This window comes from Ranitomeya imitator, chromosome 4 (genome assembly GCF_032444005.1).
Source record: "Ranitomeya imitator isolate aRanImi1 chromosome 4, aRanImi1.pri, whole genome shotgun sequence".
NCBI lineage: Eukaryota > Metazoa > Chordata > Amphibia > Anura > Dendrobatidae > Ranitomeya > Ranitomeya imitator.
Window position 1 is genome coordinate 413,733,170 of NC_091285.1, and position 12,507 is coordinate 413,745,676.

At 49.4% G+C, this 12,507-nt stretch overlaps 1 protein-coding gene across 1 annotated transcript in view; it reads left to right on the forward strand.

Moving 5' to 3' along the window:
- Positions 1–4,179: 4,179 nt before the first annotated feature.
- IRF5 (interferon regulatory factor 5) overlaps positions 4,180–12,507 on the forward strand; it is a 58,995-nt gene continuing 50,667 nt past the window's right edge. The window contains exon 1 of the mRNA XM_069765429.1: positions 4,180–4,443. The gene's annotated coding sequence lies outside the window, so the exon portion shown is untranslated. The remainder of the gene's footprint in view (positions 4,444–12,507) is intronic.

A 12,507-nucleotide genomic window follows, 5' to 3' on the forward strand; every position in this document is an offset into this window, starting at 1 on the left:
GGAGCTCTGCCACAGAATTCACAACACCCCATATAGTGCAGCACAAACGTTGATTATGGCCCCATAAGATGCTCCATAGAGACATTTGCCCCATATAGTGCAGCACAAACGTTGATTATGGCCCCATAAGATGCTCCATATAGACACTTTCCCCATGTAGTGCTGCAGAAACGTTGATTATGGCCCCATAAGATGCTCCATATAGACACTTGCCCCATGTAGTGCAGCACAAACGTTGATTATGGCCCCATAAGATGCTTCATATAGACACTTGCCCCATGTAGTGCAGCACAAACGTTGATTATGGCCCCATAAGATGCTCCATATAGATACTTGCCCCATGTAGTGCTGCAGAAACGTTGATTGCCCCATTTGCTGCGATAAAAAAAAAAAAATCACATACTCACCTCTCCCTGCTCAGGCCCTCGGCACTTTCAATATTCACCTGCTCCTCGTTCCAGCCGCCGCTCCATCTCCAGCGTCTTCTGCACTGACGTTCAGGCAGAGGGCGCGCACTAACCACGTCACCGCGCCCTCTGACCTGAGCGTCACTGCAGAAGATGCTGGAGGTGGAGCCGCATATTCATTACTGTAATGAGCGGTACCATGTGACCGCTCAGAACAGGAAGAAGCTGTGGTGCCGGGGAAGCAGAGACCTGCAGGGACTGCGCCAGGAGTAGGTGAGTATAATTAGACAGCCCCCGCTCCCCTGTTGACCCCTGGGTATGACTCGACGAAGAGCCTCCTTGGACCGCCGCATCATCAGGCGGTCCGCTGGCGCCCCCCTGTCGACTGTGCCCGGGGCACAAGCCCCGGCTGCCCCCGCTGGATACACCACTGTATGGAGAGACCCTAAAAGTGCACCAATTCTTTTCAGAGGATCAATATTAAGCATTGCTCAGTAATGCAATAAAATAGCCAAGTGTCAATGCACTGTCAAACTGTACACAATCCTCGGAATTACACTAAAAGTTGGACCTTTGTGTATTTCTAATGGTAAATATCCACATGAAACATGTTCACTGTGGATACTGTTGTGGAATTACAAAAGATTTCCCCCTTTGCTTTGAAAAGCATGAAATCTACAGTGAAAATCTGCCGCATATATTGACATATTGAGGACGTCACATCTGCAGAGCCTATTGGTTTATGAGGAACATTTTTTTCTGAAGAGAATTGATAATTTGTATGATGTAATGTGCATTGGATTTTTCATCTAAAAATACTGCCACAAAGGCAACCGTGTTAGTCTACGTTCACATTAGCGTCGCGTCACCGTTGCTTTGGCGACGCACGGAAAAACGCGCGCAAACGCGTGCAAAAACGCGTGCGTCGTTTTTGACGAAAATCGGACGCACAGAAAATGCTACATGTAGCGTTTTCTTGCGTCCGACGCTAGCGTCGGAAACGACGCACGTGGCGAAAAACGCCACCAAAACAACGCACGCGTCCCCTATGTTAGTCTACGTTCACATTAGCGAATACATTTCAAAAAACCTGATCTGCACATCCAAACATAGACACAGTGTGAACAGGTGCTGAACCCAGAGTCGCCAACTCGTATATATTTAAATAAATAGGGCAGCACACTGCAGCGCCAAAACATGCAAACTTGAAAACACAAAATTTGAACTGCATTACTGCACTGAAAATATGAAAAATGAGAGCTTTTAGCGCATAAAAATGGCCAATTTTATGTGTACCTCGTAGCCACGATAAGGCATCTCTCTTATACGAGGCCCTACGCTTGACCTACCTCTCTGAGAATAAACGTCTCCATCTGAATGGGTACATGTGAAACCTCTCCTTGGACTCAAATTCTCTCTCACTGTGGAGGGGTATTGGACCTATTATAATTAAAACACCTGAAGCTAGGAGGCGGGGAGTGCACGATCAGAAGGCTAGAGAATACATTTCAAAAAACCTGACCTGCACATCCAAACATAGACTGAGTGTGAACAGGTGCTGAACCCAGAGTCGCCAACTCGTATATATTTAAATAAATAGGGCAGCACACTGCAGCGCCAAAACATGCAAACTTGAAAACACAAAATTTGAACTGCATTACTGCACTGAAAATATGAAAAATGAGAGATGCCTTATCGTGGCTACGAGGTACACATAAAATTGGCCATTTTTATGCGCTAAAAGCTCTCATTTTTCATATTTTCAGTGCAGTAATGCAGTTCAAATTTTGTGTTTTCAAGTTTGCATGTTTTGGCGCTGCAGTGTGCTGCCCTATTTATTTAAATATATACGTTCACATTAGCGTCGCGTCGCCGTTGCGTCGGCGACACAGCGGCGACGCACGGAAAAACGCGCGCAAACGCGCGCAAAAACGCGCGCGTTTTGCGACGCGTGCGTCGTTTTTGACGAAAATCGGACGCACAGAAAATGCTACATGTAGCGTTTTCTTGCGTCCGACGCTAGCGTCGGAAACGACGCACGTGGCGAAAAACGCCACCAAAACAACGCACGCGTCCCCTATGTTAAACATAGGGGCGCGTCGCCGCTGCGTCGCCGACGCAACAGCGGCGCAACGCTAATGTGAACGTAGCCTTAAACCTACCCTTAGGGTATGTGCACATGACGTCTCTGAGAGGTGTGCATACATGACAAGTTTTTCAAGAAGACGACTCTTTGGGAAATGCTAGGGTTTTTTTTCTGAAGCATTTTTTTGTTCTTTTTCTCTGTGATATCATTGTCACCAGTGGTTTTTTTTGTACTTGTGTTATAAACTAGTGAGCAACTTAAACAGAAGCTGCACGAGGAACGGTCAAGTCAATTCTTTTGCCTGCTTTGCATCATGGAAATGTTAAATGGTTGAAAAGGAGCTCCAAGTACTGAACATACGGACAGCAGGCTGTGTCTTACTTTTCAATGAATATGTTCATTCTTCTGCGCATTTTCTGAGCACTTTTTTAGGTGGGTTTCACCCTGAAAATTATATGTGCAAGCCTGTACGCTGGTCACCGCACGGGGTGCTCTACACATGCCTGTACGCTGGTCACCGCATGGGGTGCTCTACACACGCCTGTACGCTGGTCACCGCATGGGGTGCTCTACACACGCCTGTACGCTGGTCACCGCACGGGGTGCTCTACACACGCCTGTACGCTGGTCACCGCATGGGGTGCTCTACACACGCCTGTACGCTGGTCACCGCATGGGGTGCTCTACACATGCCTGTACGCTGGTCACCGCACGGGGTGCTCTACACATGCCTGTACGCTGGTCACCGCACGGGGTGCTCTACACATGCCTGTACGCTGGTCACCGCACGGGGTGCTCTACACATGCCTGTACGCTGGTCACCGCACGGGGTGCTCTACACACGCCTGTACGCTGGTCACTACACGGGCTGCACACACACCTGTACACTGGTCACTACACGGGCTGCACACACACCTGTACACTGGTCACTACACGGGCTGCACACACACCTGTACGCTGGTCACTACACGGGCTGCACACACACCTGTACGCTGGTCACTACACGGGCTGCACACACACCTGTACACTGGTCACTACACGGGCTGCACACACACCTGTACGCTGGTCACTACACGGGCTGCACACACACCTGTACGCTGGTCACTACACGGGCTGCACACACACCTGTACGCTGGTCACTACACGGGCTGCACACACACCTGTACGCTGGTCACTACACGGGCTGCACACACACCTGTACGCTGGTCACTACACGGGCTGCACACACACCTGTACGCTGGTCACTACACGGGCTGCATACATAAACCTACATCAATCACCACACATGCTGTACACAGGTCACTACACAAGCTGTATACATAAACCTACATCAATCACCACACATGCTGTACACAGGTCACTACACGGGCTGCATACATAAACCTACATCAATCACCACACATGCTGTACACAGGTCACTACACAAGCTGTATACATAACCCTACATCACTCACCACACATGCTGTACACAGGTCACTACACAAGCTGTATACATAAACCTACATCAATCACCACACATGCTGTACACAGGTCACTACACAAGCTGTATACATAAACCTACATCAATCACCACACATGCTGTACACAGGTCACTACACAAGCTGTATACATAAATGTGCACCAGTCACTACGTACACAGCCAGCACAGTTTCGGGCGCTACCACTTCCGGAAGGGAGGGGAGGGTTGTCTCTCACCTGTAACCTAGTCTCTGCCCTCCTCCACTTCTCCCTGACAAGGAGCTGGACCAGGAAGTGGCTCCCCCTCCTTCTGCTTTCACATGTAGCTTCTGCTTTTTTGTTTATTTGCAGTTTTCACTGAATGTCGGAGTCACGTCCTGTCACTGTGTGCAGCCGGTCCGTGCAGTATGAGTAACAGGAGGGACAGCAGAGGAACTGCCGCCCCCTCTTCTGCCTGATAGTGGAGCGGACTGCTGCCAGTCACCTGCACAGGTAAGAGCCCTCTGCGGGATAGGGGGCAGGAAGGGGTTAACGGTGCAGCCACTTGTCACCTGGCGGCGTGTAAAGTGTTCCATCTGCGTGTGACGTGGGGGAAACTGTGAAGTGTATGTATGGGGGGGGGGAACTGCGGGGCGTATATGTATGGGGGGGGAACTGCGGGGCGTATATGTATGGGGGGGGGAACTGCGGGGTGTATATGTATGGGGGGGGAACTGCGGGGCGTATATGTCTGGGGGGGGAACTGCGGGGCGTATATGTCTGGGGGGGGGAACTGCGGGGCGTATATGTCTGGGGGGGGGGGAACTGCGGGGCGTATATGTCTGGGGGGCATGAACTGCGGGGCGTATATGTCTGGGGGGGGGGAACTGCGGGGCGTATATGTCTGGGGGGGGGGGGAACTGCGGGGCGTATATGTCTGGGGGGGGGGAACTGCGGGGCGTATATGTCTGGGGGGCATGAACTGCGGGGCGTATATGTATTGGGGGGGGAACTGCGGGGCGTATATGTATGGGGGGGGAACTGCGGGGCGTATATGTCTGGGGGGGGAACTGCGGGGCGTATATGTCTGGGGGGGGGAACTGCGGGGCGTATATGTCTGGGGGGGGGGGGAACTGCGGGGCGTATATGTCTGGGGGGCATGAACTGCGGGGCGTATATGTCTGGGGGGGGGGAACTGCGGGGCGTATATGTCTGGGGGGGGGGGGAACTGCGGGGCGTATATGTCTGGGGGGGGGGAACTGCGGGGCGTATATGTCTGGGGGGCATGAACTGCGGGGCGTATATGTATTGGGGGGGGAACTGCGGGGCGTATATGTATGGGGGGGGAACTGCGGGGCGTATATGTCTGGGGGGCATGAACTGCGGGGCGTATATGTCTGGGGGGCATGAACTGCGGGGCGTATATGTCTGGGGGGCATGAACTGCGGGGCGTATATGTCTGGGGGGCATGAACTGCAGGGCGTATATGTCTGGGGGGCATGAACTGCGGGGCGTATATGTCTGGGGGGCATGAACTGCGGGGCGTATATGTCTGGGGGGCATGAACTGCGGGGCGTATATGTCTGGGGGGCATGAACTGCGGGGCGTATATGTCTGGGGGGCATGAACTGCGGGGCGTATATGTCTGGGGGGCATGAACTGCGGGGCGTATATGTCTGGGGGGGGAACTGCGGGGCGTATATGTCTGGGGGGGGGGAACTGCGGGGCGTATATGTATGAACTGCAGGGCGTATATGTCTGGGGGGGGGGGAACTGCGGGGCGTATATGTATGAACTGCAGGGCGTATATGTCTGGGGGGGGGGAACTGCGGGGCGTTTATGTATGAACTGCGGGGCGTATATGTATGAACTGCGGGGCGTATATGTCTGGGGGCATGAACTGCGGGGCGTATATGTCTGGGGGGCATGAACTGCGGGGCGTATATGTCTGGGGGGGGGAACTGCGGGGCGTATATGTATGGGGGGGGAACTGCGGGGCGTATATGTCTGGGGGGGGGAACTGCGGGGCGTATATGTCTGGGGGCATGAACTGCGGGGCGTATATGTCTGGGGGGCATGAACTGCGGGGCGTATATGTCTGGGGGGGGGAACTGCGGGGCGTATATGTCTGGGGGGGGGGGAACTGCGGGGCGTATATGTCTGGGGGGCATGAACTGCGGGGCGTATATGTCTGGGGGGGGGAACTGCGGGGCGTATATGTCTGGGGGGCATGAACTGCGGGGCGTATATGTCTGGGGGGGGGGAACTGCGGGGCGTATATGTCTGGGGGGCATGAACTGCGGGGCGTATATGTCTGGGGGGGGAACTGCGGGGCGTATATGTCTGGGGGGCATGAACTGCGGGGCGTATATGTCTGGGGGGCATGAACTGCGGGGCGTATATGTCTGGGGGGGGGAACTGCGGGGCGTATATGTCTGGGGGGCATGAACTGCGGGGCGTATATGTCTGGGGGGGGGGAACTGCGGGGCGTATATGTCTGGGGGGGGGAACTGCGGGGCGTATATGTCTGGGGGGCATGAACTGCGGGGCGTATATGTCTGGGGGGGGAACTGCGGGGCGTATATGTCTGGGGGGCATGAACTGCGGGGCGTATATGTCTGGGGGGCATGAACTGCGGGGCGTATATGTCTGGGGGGGGAATTGCGGGGCGTATATGTCTGGGGGGGGAACTGCGGGGCGTATATGTCTGGGGGGGGGAACTGCGGGGCGTATATGTCTGGGGGGGGGGGGGAACTGCGGGGCGTATATGTCTGGGGGGCATGAACTGCGGGGCGTATATGTCTGGGGGGGGGAACTGCGGGGCGTATATGTCTGGGGGGCATGAACTGCGGGGCGTATATGTCGGGGGGGGAACTGCGGGGCGTATATGTCTGGGGGGGGGTAACTGCGGGGCGTATATGTCTGGGGGGGAACTGCGGGGCGTATATGTATGAACTGCAGGGCGTATATGTCTGGGGGCATGAACTGCAGGGCGTATATGTCTGGGGGCATGAACTGCGGGGCGTATATGTCTGGGGGCATGAACTGCGGGGCGTATATGTCTGGGGGCATGAACTGCGGGGCGTATATGTCTGGGGGGCATGAACTGCGGGGCGTATATGTCTGGGAGGGGGAACTGCGGGGCGTATATGTATGGGGGGGGAACTGCGGGGCGTATATGTCGGGGGGGGAACTGCGGGGCGTATATGTATGAACTGCAGGGCGTATATGTCTGGGGGGGGAACTGCGGGGCGTATATGTATGAACTGCGGGGCGTATATGTCTGGGGGCATGAACTGCGGGGCGTATATGTCTGGGGGCATGGACTGCGGGGCGTATATGTCTGGGGGCATGAACTGCGGGGGGTATATGTCTGGGGGGCATGAACTGCGGGGCGTATATGTCTGGGGGGGGGAACTGCGGGGCGTATATGTATGGGGGGGGAACTGCGGGGCGTATATGTCTGGGGGGGGGAACTGCGGGGCGTATATGTCTGGGGGGCATGAACTGCGGGGCGTATATGTCTGGGGGGCATGAACTGCGGGGCGTATATGTCTGGGGGGGGAACTGCGGGGCGTATATGTATGGGGGGGGGAACTGCGGGGCGTATATGTCTGGGGGGCATGAACTGCGGGGCGTTTATGTCTGGGGGGCATGAACTGCGGGGCGTATATGTCTGGGGGGCATGAACTGCGGGGCGTATATGTCTGGGGGGCATGAACTGCGGGGCGTATATGTCTGGGGGGCATGAACTGCGGGGCGTATATGTCTGGGGGGCATGAACTGCGGGGCGTATGTGTCTGGGGGGCATGAACTGCGGGGCACGCTTCTGATTTGCGGGGGTGGGGGAGACCTAGTGTAGGTAAGGGGTGTGCAGGAGGAACTGCAGGCTGTATAGGGGTCACTACAGAACTTGTTAGGATATATATATATTTTTTTTTATTAGCAAATAGAATTTAGTAATCTGCCATCAAAGTTGTAGGTCTCTATTCAGCCATCCCGCACTTCTCGTACTTTCGGACATCATTACATCTACTTGTGGTGGCGACACCGAACTTCGGAGACCTCTGAATGGCGATTCTGCCTCTATTATATTCCACGGTTCACTGTAGCCAGAAATGCCCTTCTGGAGCCCTGGAAAGCTGGTGTAATGTGATTGGTGTGTGTTGGAATAATGATGGATACTGTTATACTTGGTTACCAATGTAACACACTGTGCCTGTGTATGTTCTTCAGTAGGTTCTGTCGATGGCTGCCTTCTGCTGCACATTGGGATCTTTCCCGCTTGTGCTGATCTGTCTGTGACCACTAGAGCTGCAGATTTTACTGTGGCGTCAGGAGGTCCTGTGGATTGTAGGGTAAAAGGATGCTGAACGTTTTTGGATCACGTAAAGGGTTCCAGTTTTATAGAAAGAGCAAATTGTGCAATAAGCAGATCTGCAAATTTCTAATATTTTGTATTTCAACTTTTCACCATTTCTAAGATGTTTGTGGTCAGTAACTAAGATTGTTGTTGCAAAGGTTAAAATGTTCTACCGAGGTGGTGCTGCTCATAAAGAATTGGATGGAATATAATGAGCTGTTCCATTCCCGCTCCCCTGCCGCCTCTCCTCCATTGCTCTGGTCTTATGTACTGGATGCAGTGATGCCATCACTTCTGATTGGAGCTGTGCGGCTCATGCCATGTACATTAGTAGTGCCGCTGAGCTCTGGTTATGTCTGCTGAAGTCATGGTAAACTGATCGGAGGAAGAGTAACATCTGACTTTATTACTTTAACCCAAAAATGGGAACTTGAGTGTCAAAGTCTAGAACTTGAAAACCCATTAAAGGGATTTTCCATCTGTTTTTTATAAAAACAAACAAAACATTAACATTGTGGGTTATAGTTTATTCTGTGACAGAATGTACAATTGGCGGCAAAGGTTGAACTTGATGGACCTAGGTGTTTTTGTTCAACCTATGTATGTAACTATTCGTAACATTGTGGGGTTTTAGTTAATTTAGTGACAAAACATACTCGCCTTACCAATCCTTCGCCTTCCCCCTCATTGCACTGCCGGAGAGAAGTGTGGTGGGGAAACTACATGGTGAGTTTGCTCTTTCTTATATTCTGACTATTCTGCACGCTTAAAACAAAAAAAATCTGGGGTTGAATTGGGCTTTGGAGTCTGTAAGCCAACGCACCGACTCGGACTCCTCAGTCTCCCTGACTCCGACCCCACAGCACTGGTCACTACTGAGCTTGTGCATAAAGTGCAGCACAGATTCATCTCATCTAAACCTTTGACTCCACAGCAGTGGTCACTACTGAGCATGTGCAGCACGGATTCATCTCACCTAAACCTCTGACTCCACAGCAGTGGTCACTACTGAGAATGTGCATAAAGTGCAGCACAGATTCATCTCACCTAAACCTCTGACTCCACAGCACTGGTCACTACTGAGCATGTGCATAAAGTGCAGCACAGATTCATCTCCGCTAAAAGCCGAGATCCTTAGATCAGGAACAGAACAGACGTTTCATAACTTTCCCAAATCATGAAAACATTTCCAGCACATCCTGCACTGAGCTACTGTACCCAATGTATTATATATTGAAGGAGTAGATCCATATTATACTGACCACGACTCCACCAAAATGGACACTGACTTCACAGCCCTGGGTGGAAACCCCCTTTTAAAGGCTTCATCACATAACTATGACACCTGATTCTTCTCATCCCTAGTTCAGCGCCTTATCCAAGTATATATGGGGCTGTTTAGGTCATGGGACAGTCTGTTGGGATGAGGCTTGTGTCTGTAACATGGCAAGAAAATATGGCTGCTACGTAGTACTGGGAATAAGCTTCTAATGTGAAGCTCTATTACCTTAGATGAACCATTAACGTAACCCGCCCATTCAGACGTATCATGCTGTGTTAGTAGCGGTGACGCAGGATAGCGGCTATATTTCCTGTGCCGATGTTGCGACCCCTACCATAAAAGAACAGGTGAAATATTATAGAAACCATAAAGCTTCTACAGCGGCTGAAGGCGCATGTCCTTCTTCCCAGTTCTCTTTTTTTCTTTTAACTGCTAACATTTGATTCATGTTGTATTTGTGGCACTATTTCCTTACAGGACTACTCTTTTCTATAGGGATGTGCTCTGTGGATTTGTAAGACAAGACGCCTACATGGGAGCAGATGGGAAGATGCCAGTCATAGAAATGATTGCAGGCATCTCTGGATACAGGCATTCAATTCTATGTGGAAAATGTGACTGTGACGTTAGATGTTTAATGGTCATAGCGAAAAGAATATATAGGCTGAATTTGACCAAGCAAATTATGCCAGACTGCTTCTTGTAAAATGTGTCAAAAAATAGAACCGATGGAACACGGGAAATTTTGTTTGACAAATTGTAAACCTACTTTGACCCTGCTGAAAAGTTTTGAGCTGTGGATTAAAAGTTTTAAAATGCACCAAATGGGTTCACTTGTGCCACCTAGAATATTGTTGTCTACATAAGGCCCCTTTCACACATCAGTTTTTTGCCGCCGCATCCGTTTTTCTTTTCTCATAGACTTGTATTAGCGACGGATTGCAACGGATGGCCTCACGTTTCATCTGTCGTTCGCCGTATCCGTCGAAAATTGTTTGTCCTGCGGATGGAGACAACGGACATAGTAAAATTTTTTTTGTGTCTGTTGAAAAAACAGACAGCGACAGATCCGTCGCCGTCCATAGTTTGCTAGAATGGAAGCCTGTGGCACCGGATCCGTCAAATGACGGTATCCGTTTTTTTTGTTTTTAAACTGAGCATGCTCCGATCCAATTAGCCAGATCCGCTAGTCGGATCCGTCGAAAAAACGAATCCGTCGCATCAGTTTTTCACAATCTGCGACCGATACGTCGAGCCAACATATTGTGACTGATGGCAAAAAACTGATGTGTGAAAGGGGCCTAAGGTGTCATGTCTGGTGCCTATTCTTCACATTGGTGTAAGTTACACAATATAGACCTGCATCTACAGGTGCATTTCACAAAATTAGAATATCATTAAAAAGTTAATTTATTTCAGTTTTTCAATACAAAAAGTGAAACTCGTATATTATATAGGGTCATTACAAACACCGTGATTTATTTCAAGTGTTCATTTCTGTTAATGTTGATGATTATGGTTTACAGCCAATGAAAACCCAAAAGTCATTATCTCAGTAAATTAGAATACTTTATAACATCAGCTTGAAAAATGATTTTAACCCCTTCATGACCTTGGGATTTTCTGTGTTCGTATTTGGCTCCCCTTCTTCCCAGAGCCATAACTTTTTAATTTTTTCGACAATATGGCCATGTGAGGGCTTATTTTTTGCAAAACAAGTTGTACTTTTGAACGACATCATTGGTTTTAGCATGTCTGGTACTATAAAACGGGGAAAAAAAATTCAAAGTGCAGTGAATTTGCAAAAAAAAAGTGCAATCCCACACTTGTTTTTTTACTGGCTTTTTTTGCTAGGTTCACTAAATGCTAAAACTGACCTGACATTATGATTCTTCAGGTCATTACGAGTTCATATTTAAGTAAATAGGGCAGCACACTATAATATATACGATATATATTAAATATATACGAGTTGGCGACTCTGGGTTCAGCACCTGTTCACACTGTGTCTATGTTTGGATGTGCAGATCAGGTTTTTTGAAATGTATTACGAGTTCATAGACACCAAACATGTCTAGGTTCTCTTTTATCTAAGTGGTGAAAAAAAATTCCAAACTTTGCTAAAAAAAAAAAAAAATTGCGCCATTTTCCGATACCCGTAGCGTCTCCATTTTTCGTGATCTGGGGTCGGGTGAGGGCTTATTTTTTGCGTGCTGAGGTGGCGTTTTTAATGATAGCCTTTTGGTGCAGATACATTCTTTTGATCGCTCGTTATTGCATTTTAATGCAATGTCGCAGCGACCAAAAAAAAAGTAATTCTGGGGTTTCGAATTTTTTTCTCGCTTCGCCGTTTAGCGATAAGGTTAATCCTTTTTTTTTTTTTTATTGATCGGGTGATTCTGAAAGTGGCGATACCAAATGTGTAGGTTTGATTTTTTTTTTTTATTTATTTATTTTTTTTATTTATTTATTTTTTTATTTATTTATAGGTGAGTATATGTTTATTTTTTATTTTAAGTCTTTATTAACCACGCATATAGTGCCCACATTGCTATACACTACGTGGGCTGTGTTACATACTGCGTGGGCTCTGTTACATACTACATCTCTGTGCTATACACTATGTAGCTGGGCAATATACAACGTGACTGTGCAATATAATTTGTGGCTATGCAATATACTACGTGCTCTGTTATATACTACGTAGCTGTGAAATATACTATGTGGCGGTGTTGGTTCTGTTATATACTACGTTGACTGAGCAATATACTACGAGGCTCTGTTATATACTACGTAGCTATGCAATATACTACGTGCCTCTACAATATACTACGTGGCTATGTTATATACTACGTCGCTGACCAATATACTACGTAGCTGTGCAATAATAATAATTAATTTTTATTTATATAGCGCCAACCTATTCCGCAGC